At 64.6% G+C, this 19434-nt stretch overlaps 5 pseudogenes; all 5 read left to right on the top strand.

The window, feature by feature from the left end:
- Positions 1-1443: 1443 nt before the first annotated feature.
- On the top strand, positions 1444-2799 carry LOC147797386 (large subunit ribosomal RNA; annotated as a pseudogene).
- Positions 2800-5325: 2526 nt separating this feature from the next.
- On the top strand, positions 5326-6686 carry LOC147797385 (large subunit ribosomal RNA; annotated as a pseudogene).
- Positions 6687-9581: 2895 nt separating this feature from the next.
- Positions 9582-10939, top strand: LOC147797384 (large subunit ribosomal RNA; annotated as a pseudogene).
- Positions 10940-13837: 2898 nt separating this feature from the next.
- LOC147797383 (large subunit ribosomal RNA) lies at positions 13838-15196 on the top strand (annotated as a pseudogene).
- A 2891-nt stretch (positions 15197-18087) lies between these two features.
- LOC147797382 (large subunit ribosomal RNA) lies at positions 18088-19434 on the top strand (annotated as a pseudogene).

Here is a 19434-nt window from a genome sequence, read left to right as displayed (position 1 = left end):
CAGTACAGCCATATATTGTCCATACAATACGGCAATTCCTGCAGGGTGGAGCCCAAGCCTCCGGAGCGATTCCCCCTGGGGTCTGGACAAGCCCCGCTCCGTAGCGGCTCAAGGAAAGTGGCTGCTCGCCGTCCCGCCGGGAGGCCCTCCGGGCGCTCCGTTAACGGCGTTTCTCTGCGCGGCCGGCCCGACCCTTCATGCCCAGAAGAGCGTCGGCCGGCCCGCCCGGCCTTGCCCAGAGGTGTCGGAAAGGCCGCTCCCGGGCAGCGGCCGGCCCTGCCGGAGAGCCCCGGGACGGGAGGTGCGGAAAAAGTGGCAGCCCGCCGCCCCGCCGGGAGGCCCCAGCGATGACACTGGCTGCAGGCGGCAACACGGGGAGTCCAAAGAGACCGGTAGGTTGCGGTGCAGGTTTCCCCCCCTCTCTGGCGAGGATGATACGGGAGATCTGCGGGCAAGGCAGGCAGGTAGGCGAGGGGCACCGGCCGGGCGGGTCGTTCCCCGGGGGAGGTCGGCGCTGAGTATCCGCCCCACAAACGAGCGCCGGTCGTGGCCCCAAACCGAACAAGAAAGACACAGGCGGCCTCGAGGGAGCGCGCCGGAAAGGAGGCCAGGCAAGCAGGGCAGGCCGAGAAAGAAAAAGGGGAGGCCCGGACCCGGCCAACGGGGACCGAGTGCCGCCGGCCCCGTGGCAGATCTCCGAGTGGACCGCCGGAGAGGGAGCGGGCGCCCAGCGCCAAGAGAGAGAAGAGAGGGCCGCGGAGGGAAGCCCTCCTTCCTGGCAGCCGCCGAGGCGCCGGGCGGGCCCTGAGAGGCGAGAGAGAGAGTGAGAGGCCGAGGCCTATTGCGAACCCATCGACCTCAGGTCGGGCGAGAGGACCCGCCGGGTTGGGGCGCCGCATTTGGGGCCGACGCTCATCAGAGCCCAGAAAAGGCGTAGCTTAATACGGGCAGCAGGCCGGTGGCCATGGAAGTCGACTAGCCCTGAAAATGAATGGCACTGAGAGTGCCGCCCACACCTGGCCGTCGGGGCAGAGAGCGAGTGGGACCGCCGGCCGGTTGGTACGCCCCGACGAGTAGGAGGGCCGCCGCGGTGGGCGTCGAAGCGCCGGCCGCCAGGCCGCGTGGAGCCGCCGCGGGCGCAGATCTTGGTGGTAGTAGCAAATATTGGAGTGAGATGCTCGAGGGCCGAGTGGCGGAGAAGGCTTGCATGCGATCAGCAGTTGTACATGGGTCAGTCGATCCTAAGCCCCAGGGAGGTTCCGCTCCCAGCGGAGGCGGGCGCCCCCCTCCTCGCGGGGCCGGGGCCTCGCCCCCCGGGCGAAACGGAATCGGGTCAATATTCCCAAACCCGCAGGTGGAGCCCTCCGTCCTCCTTGGCGGTCCGATCTGCGAAGCAAGCGAGCCCCAGACGCCGGTCGGGGACCCATGAAGAGTTTCCTTTTCTTGCTAAGGTGCGGGATCCCTGGAATCGGCTGGTCCGGAGCTAGGGCGCTGGGCGAGCCCGGACCGGCCTGGGGCCCGCCTCGTGGACAGTCCTCGCTGCGGCCGCTTCGGCCGGCGCCCAGCAGCCGGCTCAGAACTGGTACGGACCAGGGGAATCCGACTGTCTAATGAAAAACAGAGCATCGCGACGTCTGCAGCCGGGGCGCTGCCGCGATGTGATTTCTGCCCAGTGCTCTGAATGTCAAAGTGAAGAAATTCAGCGAAGTGCGGGTAAACGGCGGGAGTAACTATGACTCTCTTAAGGTAGCCAAATGCCTCGTCATCTAATTAATGACGCGCATGAATGGATTAACGAGATTCCCACTGTCCCTATTTATCTAGCGAAACCACAGCCAAGGGAACGGGCTTGGCAGAATCAGCTTGACTCTAGTCTGACCTTGTGAAGAGACACGGAGGGGTGTGGGATAGGTGGGAGGGCCCTAGGCCCGACGCTGAAATGCCACTACTCTCGTGGTTTCTTTACTTAGCCGGTGAGGCGGGGAGCGGGCCCAGTCTTCCGGCGCTACGCGGCCGGCCGCCACCCGCTCCGGCGACAGCTTCAGTCGGGGACTTTAACTGGGCGGTACATCTGTCAAAGGGTAACGCAGGTGTCCTAAGGCGAGCTCAGCGAGGACGGAATCCTCGCGCGGAGCAAAAGGGCAAAAGCTCGTTTGAATCTGATTTTCAGCATGAATACAGACCGTGAAAGCGTGGCCTATCGATCCTTTTGAGCTTCGCAGTTTGAAGCGAGAGGTATCAGAAATGTTACCACAGTGATAACGGGGTAGTGGCAGCCAAGCGTTCATAGCGATGTTGCTGTTTGATCCTTCGATGTCGGCTCTTCCTATCATTGCGAAGCGTTGGATTGTTCACCCACCAATGGGGAACGTGAGCTGGCTTTGGACCGCCGTGAGACAGGTAGTTTTACCCTACTGATGAGAGGTCGCCGTCACGGCAATCCTGCTCAGTACGAGAGGAACCGCAGATTCGGACCCCTGGTTCAGGCGCTCCGTCGAGAGGCCGGTGGTGCGAGACTACCACCCGAGAGATTACGGCTAAACGCCTCTAAGTCGAAATCTCTGCCGGTGCGCGGCCCGCGTCAGCGCCCACCCGCTCTTGCCTGGAGGGGGGCCGGGCCGACTCCGCCCGCGGCCCCCTGCCCGGGGGCCGGGAACTCCGGCGCAAGCCGAACCGCCGTCTCGAGAGGGACGCCAGATCACTTGCAGACGACTTGGGTATGGATTGGGGTGTCGTGCCCAGTAGAGCAGCCGCTTTGCTGTGATCTGCTAAAACTAAAGCTTTCGAACCGAGGGATTTGCCCGCGCCGCAGACGGGCCGATCCTGGCGGGCCGGGTCGGACGACGTCGCTGCTGCGGGAGCGGCTTCTGGGAGAGGGGTGGTGGGGTCCAGCAGCGGGGGGAGGAGGTCGAGCGCGGAAAGCCGGCCGGCGCCGCCCGGTGGCCCTCGGGCGGACCGGCCTTGGAGGAGGAGACCAAGGAGTACCAGCGGCGTGCCCGGCGGCACTCGGACTCGGCAGAGGAACTGACGGCGGAGTAAACGAGCGCTTTCCCTGAGGCCGAGGATTGGCTGCTGGGCTGCATGTCTGACACGGCCGCCCCAAACTGACTTGAAATCCACGTTTAATAGTGTATCCCGCAGGAGGGCTCTCGGGGAGTTGCCAAGTCGGTCCCAATGCCATCGCGCGATCATCTGTTCGGCACGGAAAAACCATGGCTTCCAGCCCGAGTGCGGCATCTGGCAGCGGGCGGCGTCGGTCCCGCCGTGGGTGCCGGCGGGGGAGCGTTACGTGGGTGCCCGCTAAAGATTTCTTCCTCGGACTTCCTTGACCGCGAAAGGGCTCATCTCCAGTTACGCTTCGACTCGGGCGCAAAAACTGACTCGGCCCCACCGGCGAGAGCCGGGGATACGCTGCCGGGCCGCGAGGCTTATCCGGCCGCCCAAAAGCTGATTTGAAATCCGGGGCCGGAGGTGCACCCTGCAAGAGGGCTCTAATGGGAGTGGCACCACGTGCCAGCGGGCGGGTAGGGACCGGGGCCTCGGGCCCAAGGGCGGAGTCTCGCAGCGGGCGGCGCCGGTCCCGCCGTGGGTGCCAGACGGGCGGCGTTGCGTGGGCGCCCGCTGAAGATTTCTTCCTCGGACTTCGTGGTCCGCGAAAGGTCGGATCTCCGGTTTCGACCCGACTCGGGCGAGAAAACCGCCTCGTCCCCACCTGCAAACGCGTCGGCGAGGCACCCCGGCTCGCAAAAGCGTCTCTCGTCGGGGTCTGTTGGGCCCAAAACGTGCGTATTTCAATGAGAGCGTTTTGGACCTTAACCCCCACTCCCTGGTTTGCCTATTTATAGGGGGAGGGTGGTCTGGAGCTCAGCTCCAGCTGCCAGAAATCAGTACAGCCATATATTGTCCATACAATACGGCAATTCCTGCAGGGTGGAGCCCAAGCCTCCGGAGCGATTCCCCCTGGGGTCTGGACAAGCCCCGCTCCGTAGCGGCTCAAGGAAAGTGGCTGCTCGCCGTCCCGCCGGGAGGCCCTCCGGGCGCTCCGTTAACGGCGTTTCTCTGCGTGGCCGGCCCAACCCTTCATGCCCAGAAGAGCGTCGGCCGGCCCGCCCGGCCTTGCCCAGAGGTGTCGGAAAGGCCGCTCCCGGGCCGCGGCCGGCCCTGCCGGAGAGCCCCGGGACGGGAGGTGCGGAAAAAGTGGCAGCCCGCCGCCCCGCAGGGAGGCCCCAGCGAGGACACTGGCTGCAGGCGGCAACAAGGGGAGTCCAAAGAGACCGGTAGGTTGCGGCGCAGGTTTCCCCCGCTCTCTGGCGAGGATGATACGGGAGATCTGCGGGCAAGGCAGGCAGGTAGGCGAGGGGCACCGGCCGGGCGGGTCGTTCCCCGGGGGAGGTCGGCGCTGAGTATCCGCCCCACAAACGAGCGCCGGTCGTGGCCCCAAACCGAACAAGAAAGACACAGGCGGCCTCGAGGGAGCGCGCCGGAAAGGAGGCCAGGCAAGCAGGGCAGGCCGAGAAAGAAAAAGGGGAGGCCCGGACCCGGCCAACGGGGACCGAGTGCCGCCGGCCCCGTGGCAGATCTCCGAGTGGACCTCCGGAGAGGGAGCGGGCGCTCAGCGCCGAGAGAGAGAAGAGAGGGCCGCGGAGGGAAGCCCTCCTTCCTGGCAGCCGCCGAGGCGCCGGGCGGGCCCTGAGAGGCGAGAGAGAGAGTGAGAGGCCGAGGCCTATTGCGAACCCATCGACCTCAGGTCGGGCGAGAGGACCCGCCGGGTTGGGGCGCCGCATTTGGGGCCGACGCTCATCAGAGCCCAGAAAAGGCGTAGCTTAATACGGGCAGCAGGCCGGTGGCCATGGAAGTCGACTAGCCCTGAAAATGAATGGCACTGAGAGTGCCGCCCACACCTGGCCGTCGGGGCAGAGAGCGAGTGGGACCGCCGGCCGGTTGGTACGCCCCGACGAGTAGGAGGGCCGCCGCGGTGGGCGTCGAAGCGCCGGCCGCCAGGCCGCGTGGAGCCGCCGCGGGCGCAGATCTTGGTGGTAGTAGCAAATATTGGAGTGAGATCCTCGAGGGCCGAGTGGCGGAGAAGGCTTGCATGCGATCAGCAGTTGTACATGGGTCAGTCGATCCTAAGCCCCAGGGAGGTTCCGCTCCCAGCGGAGGCGGGCGCCCCCCACCTCGCGGGGCCGGGGCCTCGCCCCCCGGGCGAAACGGAATCGGGTCAATATTCCCAAACCCGCAGGCGGAGCCCTACGTCCTCCTTGGCGGTCCGATCTGCGAAGCAAGCGAGCCCCAGACGCCGGTCGGGGACCCGGGAAGAGTTTCCTCTTCTTGCTAAGGGGCGGGATCCCTGGAATCGGCTGGTCCGGAGCTAGGGCGCTGGGCGAGCCCGGACCGGCGTGGGGCCCGCCTCGTGGACAGTCCTCGCTGCGGGCCGCTTCGGCCGGCGCCCGGCAGCCGGCTCAGAACTGGTACGGACCAGGGGAATCCGACTGTCTAATGAAAAACAGAGCATCGCGACGTCTGCAGCCGGGGCGCTGACGCGATGTGATTTCTGCCCAGTGCTCTGAATGTCAAAGTGAAGAAATTCAGCGAAGTGCGGGTAAACGGCGGGAGTAACTATGACTCTTTTAAGGTAGCCAAATGCCTCGTCATCTAATTAATGACGTGCATGAATGGATTAACGAGATTCCCACTGTCCCTATCTATCTAGCGAAACCACAGCCAAGGGAACGGGCTTGGCAGAATCAGCTTGACTCTAGTCTGACCTTGTGAAGAGACACGGAGGGGTGTGGGATAGGTGGGAGGGCCCCAGGCCCGACGCTGAAATGCCACTACTCTCGTGGTTTCTTTACTTAGCCGGTGAGGCGGGGAGCTGGCCCAGTCTTCCGGCGCTACGCGGCCGGCCGCCACCCGCTCCGGCGACAGCTTCAGTCGGGGGGTTTGACTGGGGCGGTACATCTGTCAAAGGGTAACGCAGGTGTCCTAAGGCGAGCTCAGCGAGGACGGAAACCTCGCGCGGAGCAAAAGGGCAAAAGCTCGTTTGAATCTGATTTTCAGCATGAATACAGACCGTGAAAGCGTGGCCTATCGATCCTTTTGAGCTTCGCAGTTTGAAGCGAGAGGTATCAGAAATGTTACCACAGTGATAACTGGGTAGTTGCAGCCAAGCGTTCATAGCGATGTTGCTGTTTGATCCTTCGATGTCGGCTCTTCCTATCATTGCGAAGCGTTGGATTGTTCACCCCACCAATGGGGAACGTGAGCTGGCTTTGGACCGCCGTGAGACAGGTAGTTTTACCCTACTGATGAGAGGTCGCCGTCACGGCAATCCTGCTCAGTACGAGAGGAACCGCAGATTCGGACCCCTGGTTCAGGCGCTCGGTCGAGAGGCCGGTGGTGCGAGACTACCACCCGAGAGATTACGGCTAAACGCCTCTAAGTCGAAATCTCTGCCGGTGCACGGCCCGCGTCAGCGCCCACCCGCTCTTGCCTGGAGGGGGGCCGGGCCGACTCCGCCCGCGGCCCCTTGCCCGGGGGCCGGGAACTCCGGCGCAAGCCGAACCGCCGTCTCGAGAGGGACGCCAGATCACTTGCAGACGACTTGGGTATGGATTGGGGTGTCGTGCCCAGTAGAGCAGCCGCTTGCTGTGATCTGCTAAAACTAAAGCTTTCGAACCGAGGGATTTGCGCGCGCCGCAGACGGGCCGATCCTGGCGGGCAGGGTCGGACGACGTCGCTGCTGCGGGAGCGGCTTCTGGGAGAGGGGTGGTGGGGTCCAGCAGCGGGGGGAGGAGGTCGAGCGCGGAGGGCCGGCCGGCGCCGCCCGGTGGCCCTCGGGCGGACCGGCCTTGGAGGAGGAGACCGGGGAGTACCAGCGGCGGGCCCGGCGGCACTCGGACTCGGCAGAGGAACTGACGGCGGAGTAAACGAGCGCTTTCCCTGAGGCCGAGGATTGGCTGCTGGGCTGCATGTCTGACACGGCCGCCCCAAACTGACTTGAAATCCACGTTTAATAGTGTATCCCGCAGGAGGGCTCTCGGGGAGTTGCCATGTCGGTCCCAATGCCATCGCGCGATCAGCTGTTCGGCACGGAAAAACCATGGCTTCCAGCCCGAGTGCGGCATCTGGCAGCGGGCGGCGTCGGTCCCGCCGTGGGTGCCGGACGGGGAGCGTTACGTGAGTGCCCGCTAAAGATTTCTTCCTCGGACTTCCTTGACCGCGAAAGGGCTCATCTCCAGTTACGCTTCGACTCGGGCGCAAAAACTGACTCGGCCCCACCGGCGAGAGCCGGGGATACGCTGCCGGGCCGCGAGGCTTATCCGGCCGCCCAAAACCTGATTTGAAATCCGGGGCCGGAGGTGCACCCTCCAGGAGGGCTCTAATGGGAGTGGCGCCACGTGCCAGCGGGCGGGTAGGGACCGGGGCCTCGGGCCCGAGGGCGGAGTCTCGCAGCGGGCGGTGCCGGTCCCGCTGTGGGTGTCGGACGGGCGGCGTTGCGTGGGCGCCCGCTGAAGATTTCTTCCCCGGACTTGGTGGTGCGCAAAAGGTCGGATCTCCGGTTTCGACCCGACTCGGGCGCAAAAACCGACTCGTCCCCACTTGCCAACGCGTCGGCGAGGCACCCCGGCTCTCGAGAGAGTCTCTCGTCGGGGTCTGTTGGGCCCGAAACGTGCTTATTTTAATGAGAGCGTTTTGAACCTTAACCCCCACTCCCTGGTTTGCCTTTTTATAGGGGGGAGGGTGTCTCCGCGGCGAATTGCCGTCCTTGGGAAAAAAAACCCGCCGCAGCCGCACGCGGACCCTCTAAAGCCGTGCATTTCCGACACGCTTCCCCGGGCGAAAACGGCTCCATGCCGGCGGGTTGCGTTGTGCGGCGCGGTGAATCGCCTTTTTCGGAAAACCTGGTCCGAGAGGTTCGGATGTCCGGGGTTGCCCGCGGAGAGCGGGCCGGGCGCTTCAGGCATGGCGTCCATCGGCTCGCCGGCCCACCCAAGGCCTCTGAGAGGGCTTTGCCCCGGGGACAGGTTGGGCCCAAAACGTGCGTATTTCAATGAGAGCGTTTTGGACCTTAACCCCCACTCCCTGGTTTGCCTATTTATAGGGGGAGGGTGGTCTGGAGCTCAGCTCCAGCTGCCAGAAATCAGTACAGCCATATATTGTCCATACAATACGGCAATTCCTGCAGGGTGGAGCCCAAGCCTCCGGAGCGATTCCCCCTGGGGTCTGGACAAGCCCCGCTCCGTAGCGGCTCAAGGAAAGTGGCTGCTCGCCGTCCCGCCGGGAGGCCCTCCGGGCGCTCCGTTAACGGCGTTTCTCTGCGCGGCCGGCCCGACCCTTCATGCCCAGAAGAGCGTCGGCCGGCCCGCCCGGCCTTGCCCTAAGGTGTCGGAAAGGCCGCTCCCGGGCCGCGGCCGGCCCTGCCGGAGAGCCCCGGGACGGGAGGTGCGGAAAAAGTGGCAGCCCGCCGCCCCGCAGGGAGGCCCCAGCGAGGACACTGGCTGCAGGCGGCAACAAGGGGAGTCCAAAGAGACCGGTAGGTTGCGGCGCAGGTTTCCCCCGCTCTCTGGCGAGGATGATACGGGAGATCTGCGGGCAAGGCAGGCAGGTAGGCGAGGGGCACCGGCCGGGCGGGTCGTTCCCCGGGGGAGGTCGGCGCTGAGTATCCGCCCCACAAACGAGCGCCGGTCGTGGCCCCAAACCGAACAAGAAAGACACAGGCGGCCTCGAGGGAGCGCGCCGGAAAGGAGGCCAGGCAAGCAGGGCAGGCCGAGAAAGAAAAAGGGGAGGCCCGGACCCGGCCAACGGGGACCGAGTGCCGCCGGCCCCGTGGCAGATCTCCGAGTGGACCGCCGGAGAGGGAGCGGGCGCTCAGCGCCGAGAGAGAGAAGAGAGGGCCGCGGAGGGAAGCCCTCCTTCCTGGCAGCCGCCGAGGCGCCGGGCGGGCCCTGAGAGGCGAGAGAGAGAGTGAGAGGCCGAGGCCTATTGCGAACCCATCGACCTCAGGTCGGGCGAGAGGACCCGCCGGGTTGGGGCGCCGCATTTGGGGCCGACGCTCATCAGAGCCCAGAAAAGGCGTAGCTTAATACGGGCAGCAGGCCGGTGGCCATGGAAGTCGACTAGCCCTGAAAATGAATGGCACTGAGAGTGCCGCCCACACCTGGCCGTCGGGGCAGAGAGCGAGTGGGACCGCCGGCCGGTTGGTACGCCCCGACGAGTAGGAGGGCCGCCGCGGTGGGCGTCGAAGCGCCGGCCGCCAGGCCGCGTGGAGCCGCCGCGGGCGCAGATCTTGGTGGTAGTAGCAAATATTGGAGTGAGATCCTCGAGGGCCGAGTGGCGGAGAAGGCTTGCATGCGATCAGCAGTTGTACATGGGTCAGTCGATCCTAAGCCCCAGGGAGGTTCCGCTCCCAGCGGAGGCGGGCGCCCCCCACCTCGCGGGGCCGGGGCCTCGCCCCCCGGGCGAAACGGAATTTGGTCAATATTCCCAAACCCGCAGGCGGAGCCCTACGTCCTCCTTGGCGGTCCGATCTGCGAAGCAAGCGAGCCCCAGACGCCGGTCGGGGACCCGGGAAGAGTTTCCTTTTCTTGCTAAGGGGCGGGATCCCTGGAATCGGCTGGTCCGGAGCTAGGGCGCTGGGCGAGCCCGGACCGGCCTGGGGCCCGCCTCGTGGACAGTCCTCGCTGCGGCCGCTTCGGCCGGCGCCCGGCAGCCGGCTCAGAACTGGTACGGACCAGGGGAATCCGACTGTCTAATGAAAAACAGAGCATCGCGACGTCTGCAGCCGGGGCGCTGACGCGATGTGATTTCTGCCCAGTGCTCTGAATGTCAAAGTGAAGAAATTCAGCGAAGTGCGGGTAAACGGCGGGAGTAACTATGACTCTTTTAAGGTAGCCAAATGCCTCGTCATCTAATTAATGACGCGCATGAATGGATTAACGAGATTCCCACTGTCCCTATCTATCTAGCGAAACCACAGCCAAGGGAACGGGCTTGGCAGAATCAGCTTGACTCTAGTCTGACCTTGTGAAGAGACACGGAGGGGTGTGGGATAGGTGGGAGGGCCCAGGCCCGACGCTGAAATGCCACTACTCTCGTGGTTTCTTTACTTAGCCGGTGAGGCGGGGAGCTGGCCCAGTCTTCTGGCGCTACGCGGCCGGCCGCCACCCGCTCCGGCGACAGCTTCAGTCGGGGGGTTTGACTGGGGCGGTACATCTGTCAAAGGGTAACGCAGGTGTCCTAAGGCGAGCTCAGCGAGGACGGAAACCTCGCGCGGAGCAAAAGGGCAAAAGCTCGTTTGAATCTGATTTTCAGCATGAATACAGACCGTGAAAGCGTGGCCTATCGATCCTTTTGAGCTTCGCAGTTTGAAGCGAGAGGTATCAGAAATGTTACCACAGTGATAACGGGGTAGTGGCAACCAAGCGTTCATAGCGATGTTGCTGTTTGATCCTTCGATGTCGGCTCTTCCTATCATTGCGAAGCGTTGGATTGTTCACCGACCAATGGGGAACGTGAGCTGGCTTTGGACCGCCGTGAGACAGGTAGTTTTACCCTACTGATGAGAGGTCGCCGTCACGGCAATCCTGCTCAGTACGAGAGGAACCGCAGATTCGGACCCCTGGTTCAGGCGCTCGGTCGAGAGGCCGGTGGTGCGAGACTACCACCCGAGAGATTACGGCTAAACGCCTCTAAGTCGAAATCTCTGCCGGTGCGCGGCCCGCGTCAGCGCCCACCCGCTCTTGCCTGGAGGGGGGCCGGGCCGACTCCGCCCGCGGCCCCTGCCCGGGGGCCGGGAACTCCGGCGCAAGCCGAACCGCCGTCTCGAGAGGGACGCCAGATCACTTGCAGACGACTTGGGTATGGATTGGGGTGTCGTGCCCAGTAGAGCAGCCGCTTTGCTGTGATCTGCTAAAACTAAAGCTTTCGAACCGAGGGATTTGCCCGCGCCGCAGACGGGCCGATCCTGGCGGGCCGGGTCGGACGACGTCGCTGCTGCGGGAGCGGCTTCTGGGAGAGGGGTGGTGGGGTCCAGCAGCGGGGGGAGGAGGTCGAGCGCGGAAAGCCGGCCGGCGCCGCCCGGTGGCCCTCGGGCGGACCGGCCTTGGAGGAGGAGACCAAGGAGTACCAGCGGCGTGCCCGGCGGCACTCGGACTCGGCAGAGGAACTGACGGCGGAGTAAACGAGCGCTTTCCCTGAGGCCGAGGATTGGCTGCTGGGCTGCATGTCTGACACGGCCGCCCCAAACTGACTTGAAATCCACGTTTAATAGTGTATCCCGCAGGAGGGCTCTCGGGGAGTTGCCAAGTCGGTCCCAATGCCATCGCGCGATCATCTGTTCGGCACGGAAAAACCATGGCTTCCAGCCCGAGTGCGGCATCTGGCAGCGGGCGGCGTCGGTCCCGCCGTGGGTGCCGGACGGGGAGCGTTACGTGGGTGCCCGCTAAAGATTTCTTCCTCGGACTTCCTTGACCGCGAAAGGGCTCATCTCCAGTTACGCTTCGACTCGGGCGCAAAAACTGACTCGGCCCCACCGGCGAGAGCCGGGGATACGCTGCCGGGCTGCGAGGCTTATCCGGCCGCCCAAAACCTGATTTGAAATCCGGGGCCGGAGGTGCACCCGCCAGGAGGGCTCTAATGGGAGTGGCGCCACGTGCCAGCGGGCGGGTAGGGACCGGGGCCTCGGGCCCCAGGGCGGAGTCTCGCAGCGGGCGGCGCCGGTCCCGCTGTGGGTGTCGGACGGGCGGCGTTGCGTGGGCGCCCACTGAAGATTTCTTCCCCGGACTTGGTGGTGCGCGAAAGGTCGGATCTCCGGTTTCGACCCGACTCGGGCGCAAAAACCGACTCGTCCCCACTTGCCAACGCGTCGGCGAGGCACCCCGGCTCTCGAGAGAGTCTCTCGTCGGGGTCTGTTGGGCCCGAAACGTGCTTATTTTAATGAGAGCGTTTTGAACCTTAACCCCCACACTCCCTGGTTTGCCTTTTTATAGGGGGGAGGGTGTCTCCGCGGCGAATTGCCGTCCTTGGGAAAAAAAAACCCGCCGCAGCCGCACGCGGACCCTCTAAAGCCGTGCATTTCCGACACGCTTCCCCGGGCGAAAAACGGCTCCATGCCGGCGGGTTGCGTGGTGCGGCGCGGTGAATCGCCTTTTTCGGAAAACCTGGTCCGAGAGGTTCGGATGTCCGGGGTTGCCCGCGGAGAGCGGGCCGGGCGCTTCAGGCATGGCGTCCATCGGCTCGCCGGCCCACCCAAGGCCTCTGAGAGGGCTTTGCCCCGGGACAGGTTGGGCCCAAAACGTGCGTATTTCAATGAGAGCGTTTTGGACCTTAACCCCCACTCCCTGGTTTGCCTATTTATAGGGGGAGGGTGGTCTGGAGCTCAGCTCCAGCTGCCAGAAATCAGTACAGCCATATATTGTCCATACAATACGGCAATTCCTGCAGGGTGGAGCCCAAGCCTCCGGAGCGATTCCCCCTGGGGTCTGGACAAGCCCCGCTCCGAAGCGGCTCAAGGAAAGTGGCTGCTCGCCGTCCCGCTGGGAGGCCCTCTGGGCGCTCCGTTAACGGCGTTTCTCTGCGCGGCCGGCCCGACCCTTCATGCCCAGAAGAGCGTCGGCCGGCCCGCCCGGCCTTGCCCAGAGGTGTCGGAAAGGCCGCTCCCGGGCAGCGGCCGGCCCTGCCGGAGAGCCCCGGGACGGGAGGTGCGGAAAAAGTGGCAGCCCGCCGCCCCGCCGGGAGGCCCCAGCGAGGACACTGGCTGCAGGCGGCAACAAGGGGAGTCCAAAGAGACCGGTAGGTTGCGGCGCGGGTTCCCCCCGCTCTCTGGCGAGGATGATACGGGAGATCTGCGGGCAAGGCAGGCAGGTAGGCGAGGGGCACCGGCCGGGCGGGTCGTTCCCCGGGGGAGGTCGGCGCTGAGTATCCGCCCCACAAACGAGCGCCGGTCGTGGCCCCAAACCGAACAAGAAAGACACAGGCGGCCTCGAGGGAGCGCGCCGGAAAGGAGGCCAGGCAAGCAGGGCAGGCCGAGAAAGAAAAAGGGGAGGCCCGGACCCGGCCAACGGGGACCGAGTGCCGCCGGCCCCGTGGCAGATCTCCGAGTGGACCGCCGGAGAGGGAGCGGGCGCTCAGCGCCGAGAGAGAGAAGAGAGGGCCGCGGAGGGAAGCCCTCCTTCCTGGCAGCCGCCGAGGCGCCGGGCGGGCCCTGAGAGGCGAGAGAGAGAGTGAGAGGCCGAGGCCTATTGCGAACCCATCGACCTCAGGTCGGGCGAGAGGACCCGCCGGGTTGGGGCGCCGCATTTGGGGCCGACGCTCATCAGAGCCCAGAAAAGGCGTAGCTTAATACGGGCAGCAGGCCGGTGGCCATGGAAGTCGACTAGCCCTGAAAATGAATGGCACTGAGAGTGCCGCCCACACCTGGCCGTCGGGGCAGAGAGCGAGTGGGACCGCCGGCCGGTTGGTACGCCCCGACGAGTAGGAGGGCCGCCGCGGTGGGCGTCGAAGCGCCGGCCGCCAGGCCGCGTGGAGCCGCCGCGGGCGCAGATCTTGGTGGTAGTAGCAAATATTGGAGTGAGATCCTCGAGGGCCGAGTGGCGGAGAAGGCTTGCATGGGATCAGCAGTTGTACATGGGTCAGTCGATCCTAAGCCCCAGGGAGGTTCCGCTCCCAGCGGAGGCGGGCGCCCCCCACCTCGCGGGGCCGGGGCCTCGCCCCCCGGGCGAAACGGAATCGGGTCAATATTCCCAAACCCGCAGGCGGAGCCCTACGTCCTCCTTGGCGGTCCGATCTGCGAAGCAAGCGAGCCCCAGACGCCGGTCGGGGACCCGGGAAGAGTTTCCTTTTCTTGCTAAGGGGCGGGATCCCTGGAATCGGCTGGTCCGGAGCTAGGGCGCTGGGCGAGCCCGGACCGGCCTGGGGCCCGCCTCGTGGACAGTCCTCGCTGCGGCCGCTTCGGCCGGCGCCCAGCAGCCGGCTCAGAACTGGTACGGACCAGGGGAATCCGACTGTCTAATGAAAAACAGAGCATCGCGACGTCTGCAGCCGGGGCGCTGACGCGATGTGATTTCTGCCCAGTGCTCTGAATGTCAAAGTGAAGAAATTCAGCGAAGTGCGGGTAAACGGCGGGAGTAACTATGACTCTTTTAAGGTAGCCAAATGCCTCGTCATCTAATTAATGACGCGCATGAATGGATTAACGAGATTCCCACTGTCCCTATCTATCTAGCGAAACCACAGCCAAGGGAACGGGCTTGGCAGAATCAGCTTGACTCTAGTCTGACCTTGTGAAGAGACACGGAGGGGTGTGGGATAGGTGGGAGGGCCCCAGGCCCGACGCTGAAATGCCACTACTCTCGTGGTTTCTTTACTTAGCCGGTGAGGCGGGGAGCTGGCCCAGTCTTCCGGCGCTACGCGGCCGGCCGCCACCCGCTCCGGCGACAGCTTCAGTCGGGGGGTTTGACTGGGGCGGTACATCTGTCAAAGGGTAACGCAGGTGTCCTAAGGCGAGCTCAGCGAGGACGGAAACCTCGCGCGGAGCAAAAGGGCAAAAGCTCGTTTGAATCTGATTTTCAGCATGAATACAGACCGTGAAAGCGTGGCCTATCGATCCTTTTGAGCTTCGCAGTTTGAAGCGAGAGGTATCAGAAATGTTACCACAGTGATAACTGGGTAGTTGCAGCCAAGCGTTCATAGCGATGTTGCTGTTTGATCCTTCGATGTCGGCTCTTCCTATCATTGCGAAGCGTTGGATTGTTCACCCACCAATGGGGAACGTGAGCTGGCTTTGGACCGCCGTGAAACAGGTAGTTTTACCCTACTGATGAGAGGTCGCCGTCACGGCAATCCTGCTCAGTACGAGAGGAACCGCAGATTCGGACCCCTGGTTCAGGCGCTCGGTCGAGAGGCCGGTGGTGCGAGACTACCACCCGAGAGATTACGGCTAAACGCCTCTAAGTCGAAATCTCTGCCGGTGCACGGCCCGCGTCAGCGCCCACCCGCTCTTGCCTGGAGGGGGGCCGGGCCGACTCCGCCCGCGGCCCCTTGCCCGGGGGCCGGGAACTCCGGCGCAAGCCGAACCGCCGTCTCGAGAGGGACGCCAGATCACTTGCAGACGACTTGGGTATGGATTGGGGTGTCGTGCCCAGTAGAGCAGCCGCTTCCTGTGATCTGCTAAAACTAAAGCTTTCGAACCGAGGGATTTGCGCGCGCTGCAGACGGGCCGATCCTGGCGGGCAGGGTCGGACGACGTCGCTGCTGCGGGAGCGGCTTCTGGGAGAGGGGTGGTGGGGTCCAGCAGCGGGGGGTGGAGGTCGAGCGCGGAGGGCCGGCCGGCGCCGCCCGGTGGCCCTCGGGCGGACCGGCCTTGGAGGAGGAGACCGGGGAGTACCAGCGGCGGGCCCGGCGGCACTCGGACTCGGCAGAGGAACTGACGGCGGAGTAAACGAGCGCTTTCCCTGAGGCCGAGGATTGGCTGCTGGGCTGCATGTCTGACACGGCCGCCCCAAACTGACTTGAAATCCACGTTTAATAGTGTATCCCGCAGGAGGGCTCTCGGGGAGTTGCCAAGTCGGTCCCAATGCCATCGCGCGATCAGCTGTTCGGCACGGAAAAACCATGGCTTCCAGCCCGAGTGCGGCATCTGGCAGCGGGCGGCGTCGGTCCCGCCGTGGGTGCCGGACGGGGAGCGTTACGTGAGTGCCCGCTAAAGATTTCTTCCTCGGACTTCCTTGACCGCGAAAGGGCTCATCTCCAGTTACGCTTCGACTCGGGCGCAAAAACTGACTCGGCCCCACCGGCGAGAGCCGGGGATACGCTGCCGGGCCGCGAGGCTTATCCGGCCGCCCAAAACCTGATTTGAAATCCGGGGCCGGAGGTGCACCCTCCAGGAGGGCTCTAATGGGAGTGGCGCCACGTGCCAGCGGGCGGGTAGGGACCGGGGCCTCGGGCCCGAGGGCGGAGTCTCGCAGCGGGCGGTGCCGGTCCCGCTGTGGGTGTCGGACGGGCGGCGTTGCGTGGGCGCCCGCTGAAGATTCCTTCCCCGGACTTGGTGGTGCGCAAAAGGTCGGATCTCCGGTTTCGACCCGACTCGGGCGCAAAAACCGACTCGTCCCCACTTGCCAACGCGTCGGCGAGGCACCCCGGCTCTCGAGAGAGTCTCTCGTCGGGGTCTGTTGGACCCGAAACGTGCTTATTTTAATGAGAGCGTTTTGAACCTTAACCCCCACTCCCTGGTTTGCCTTTTTATAGGGGGGAGGGTGTCTCCGCGGCGAATTGCCGTCCTTGGGAAAAAAAACCCGCCGCAGCCGCACCCGGACCCTCTAAAGCCGTGCATTTCCGACACGCTTCCCCGGGCGAAAACGGCTCCATGCCGGCGGGTTGCGTTGTGCGGCGCGGTGAATCGCCTTTTTCGGAAAACCTGGTCCGAGAGGTTCGGATGTCCGGGGTTGCCCGCGGAGAGCGGGCCGGGCGCTTCAGGCATGGCGTCCATCGGCTCGCCGGCCCACCCAAGGCCTCTGAGAGGGCTTTGCCCCGGGACAGGTTGGGCCCAAAACGTGCGTATTTCAATGAGAGCGTTTTGGACCTTAACCCCCACTCGCTGGTTTGCCTATTTATAGGGGGAGGGTGGTCTGGAGCTCAGCTCCAGCTGCCAGAAATCAGTACAGCCATATATTGTCCATACAATACGGCAATTCCTGCAGGGTGGAGCCCAAGCCTCCGGAGCGATTCCCCCTGGGGTCTGGACAAGCCCCGCTCCGAAGCGGCTCAAGGAAAGTGGCTGCTCGCCGTCCCGCTGGGAGGCCCTCCGGGCGCTCCGTTAACGGCGTTTCTCTGCGCGGCCGGCCCGACCCTTCATGCCCAGAAGAGCGTCGGCCGGCCCGCCCGGCCTTGCCCAGAGGTGTCGGAAAGGCCGCTCCCGGGCAGCGGCCGGCCCTGCCGGAGAGCCCCGGGACGGGAGGTGCGGAAAAAGTGGCAGCCCGCCGCCCCGCCGGGAGGCCCCAGCGAGGACACTGGCTGCAGGCGGCAACAAGGGGAGTCCAAAGAGACCGGTAGGTTGCGGCGCGGGTTCCCCCCGCTCTCTGGCGAGGATGATACGGGAGATCTGCGGGCAAGGCAGGCAGGTAGGCGAGGGGCACCGGCCGGGCGGGTCGTTCCCCGGGGGAGGTCGGCGCTGAGTATCCGCCCCACAAACGAGCGCCGGTCGTGGCCCCAAACCGAACAAGAAAGACACAGGCGGCCTCGAGGGAGCGCGCCGGAAAGGAGGCCAGGCAAGCAGGGCAGGCCGAGAAAGAAAAAGGGGCCCGGACCCGGCCAACGGGGACCGAGTGCCGCCGGCCCCGTGGCAGATCTCCGAGTGGACCGCCGGAGAGGGAGCGGGCGCTCAGCGCCGAGAGAGAGAAGAGAGGGCCGCGGAGGGAAGCCCTCCTTCCTGGCAGCCGCCGAGGCGCCGGGCGGGCCCTGAGAGGCGAGAGAGAGAGTGAGAGGCCGAGGCCTATTGCGAACCCATCGACCTCAGGTCGGGCGAGAGGACCCGCCGGGTTGGGGCGCCGCATTTGGGGCCGACGCTCATCACAGCCCAGAAAAGGCGTAGCTTAATACGGGCAGCAGGCCGGTGGCCATGGAAGTCGACTAGCCCTGAAAATGAATGGCACTGAGAGTGCCGCCCACACCTGGCCGTCGGGGCAGAGAGCGAGTGGGACCGCCGGCCGGTTGGTACGCCCCGACGAGTAGGAGGGCCGCCGCGGTGGGCGTCGAAGCGCCGGCCGCCAGGCCGCGTGGAGCCGCCGCGGGCGCAGATCTTGGTGGTAGTAGCAAATATTGGAGTGAGATCCTCGAGGGCCGAGTGGCGGAGAAGGCTTGCATGGGATCAGCAGTTGTACATGGGTCAGTCGATCCTAAGCCCCAGGGAGGTTCCGCTCCCAGCGGAGGCGGGCGCCCCCCACCTCGCGGGGCCGGGGCCTCGCCCCCCGGGCGAAACGGAATCGGGTCAATATTCCCAAACCCGCAGGCGGAGCCCTACGTCCTCCTTGGCGGTCCGATCTGCGAAGCAAGCGAGCCCCAGACGCCGGTCGGGGACCCGGGAAGAGTTTCCTTTTCTTGCTAAGGGGCGGGATCCCTGGAATCGGCTGGTCCGGAGCTAGGGCGCTGGGCGAGCCCGGACCGGCCTGGGGCCCGCCTCGTGGACAGTCCTCGCTGCGGCCGCTTCGGCCGGCGCCCAGCAGCCGGCTCAGAACTGGTACGGACCAGGGGAATCCGACTGTCTAATGAAAAACAGAGCATCGCGACGTCTGCAGCCGGGGCGCTGACGCGATGTGATTTCTGCCCAGTGCTCTGAATGTCAAAGTGAAGAAATTCAGCGAAGTGCGGGTAAACGGCGGGAGTAACTATGACTCTTTTAAGGTAGCCAAATGCCTCGTCATCTAATTAATGACGCGCATGAATGGATTAACGAGATTCCCACTGTCCCTATCTATCTAGCGAAACCACAGCCAAGGGAACGGGCTTGGCAGAATCAACTTGACTCTAGTCTGACCTTGTGAAGAGACACGGAGGGGTGTGGGATAGGTGGGAGGGCCCCAGGCCCGACGCTGAAATGCCACTACTCTCGTGGTTTCTTTACTTAGCCGGTGAGGCGGGGAGCTGGCCCAGTCTTCTGGCGCTACGCGGCCGGCCGCCACCCGCTCCGGCGACAGCTTCAGTCGGGGGGTTTGACTGGGGCGGTACATCTGTCAAAGGGTAACGCAGGTGTCCTAAGGCGAGCTCACCGAGGACGGAAACCTCGCGCGGAGCAAAAGGGCAAAAGCTCGTTTGAATCTGATTTTCAGCATGAATACAGACCGTGAAAGCGTGGCCTATCGATCCTTTTGAGCTTCGCAGTTTGAAGCGAGAGGTATCAGAAATGTTACCACAGTGATAACTGGGTAGTTGCAGCCAAGCGTTCATAGCGATGTTGCTGTTTGATCCTTCGATGTCGGCTCTTCCTATCATTGCGAAGCGTTGGATTGTTCACCCACCAATGGGGAACGTGAGCTGGCTTTGGACCGCCGTGAGACAGGTAGTTTTACCCTACTGATGAGAGGTCGCCGTCACGGCAATCCTGCTCAGTACGAGAGGAACCGCAGATTCGGACCCCTGGTTCAGGCGCTCGGTGGTGCGAGACTACCACCCGAGAGATTACGGCTAAACGCCTCTAAGTCGAAATCTCTGCCGGTGCGCGGCCCGCGTCAGCGCCCACCCGCTCTTGCCTGGAGGGGGGCCGGGCCGACTCCGCCCACGGCCCCTTGCCCGGGGGCCGGGAACTCCGGCGCAAGCCGAACCGCCGTCTCGAGAGGGACGCCAGATCACTTGCAGACGACTTGGGTATGGATTGGGGTGTCGTGCCCAGTAGAGCAGCCGCTTGCTGTGATCTGCTAAAACTAAAGCTTTCGATCCGAGGGATTT

This window comes from Acanthaster planci, linkage group LG11 (assembly GCF_054643075.1).
Source record: "Acanthaster planci isolate LZ-2023a linkage group LG11, COTS_SCS, whole genome shotgun sequence".
Lineage (NCBI taxonomy): Eukaryota > Metazoa > Echinodermata > Asteroidea > Valvatida > Acanthasteridae > Acanthaster > Acanthaster planci.
Note: the sequence above shows the minus strand (reverse complement) of the source record. Positions and strands in the feature narration are given on the sequence as shown.